A 1,028-nucleotide genomic window follows, 5' to 3' on the forward strand; every position below is an offset into this window, starting at 1 on the left:
TCTCTCTCTCTCTCTCTCTCTCTCTCTCTCTCTCTCTCTCTCTCTCTCTCTTTCTCTTTATCTATCTATCTATCCATCCATCTATCTATGTATCTATCTCTATCTATTTATGTAGCTCACACATTCTCTCTCTCTCTTTTCTCTCTCTTTCTCTCTTTCTCTCTCTCTCCCTCTCTCTCTCTCTCTCTCTCTTTCTCTCTCTCTATCCATCTATCCATCTATCTTTCTATGTATCTATCTCTATCTATGTATGTATCTCACACATTCTCTCTCTCTCTTTCTCTCTCTCTTTCTCTCTCTCTATCTTTCTATCCATCTATCTTTCTATGTATCTATCTCTCTCTCTCTCTATCTTTCTATCCATCTATCTTTCTATGTATCTATCTCTATCTATCTATGTATCTCACACATTCTCTCTCTCTCTCTCTCTCTCACACACACACACACACACACACACACACACACACACACACACACACACACACACACACACACTCACACACACACTATGCATCTTATTTCAGCTTCCATCATTCTCTCAGTATTTTCACCTCCTTCCATTCATCTATCTGAAGCCCATCTGCCAATAAACAGGTGTGTGTGTGGGGGGGGGGGGGGTTGTTTGTTGTTTTTCGTTTCGTTTTGTTTTGTTGTTCTTGTTGGGGTTTTTTGCTTTGTTATACTTTTAAGTGCACTTACTGTGTTTGGCTTTCGTCTCAGCTTTTAAAGGCTCTGTTGGGAGAGTGGAGTGGATAGGTGTTCAGACGCTCTCTGGGAAATGCTTGATTAATTAATTCTAGTGTGTCTTACATATTGCAGGTTTCATTTTAAACAAATGTTTGATAATATTATTATGGTCGCTTAAATAACTGACACTTAACCTGTAATAACGAAGTTCATGCACACATACGCATAACACACGCACACACACACACACACACACACACACACACACACACACACACACACACACACACACACACTCACACACACACACACATACGTGTTTTGAGGTCATTATGTGGACA

This window comes from Aplysia californica, unplaced genomic scaffold, assembly GCF_000002075.1.
Source record: "Aplysia californica isolate F4 #8 unplaced genomic scaffold, AplCal3.0 scaffold00237, whole genome shotgun sequence".
Classification (NCBI taxonomy): Eukaryota; Metazoa; Mollusca; class Gastropoda; order Aplysiida; family Aplysiidae; genus Aplysia; species Aplysia californica.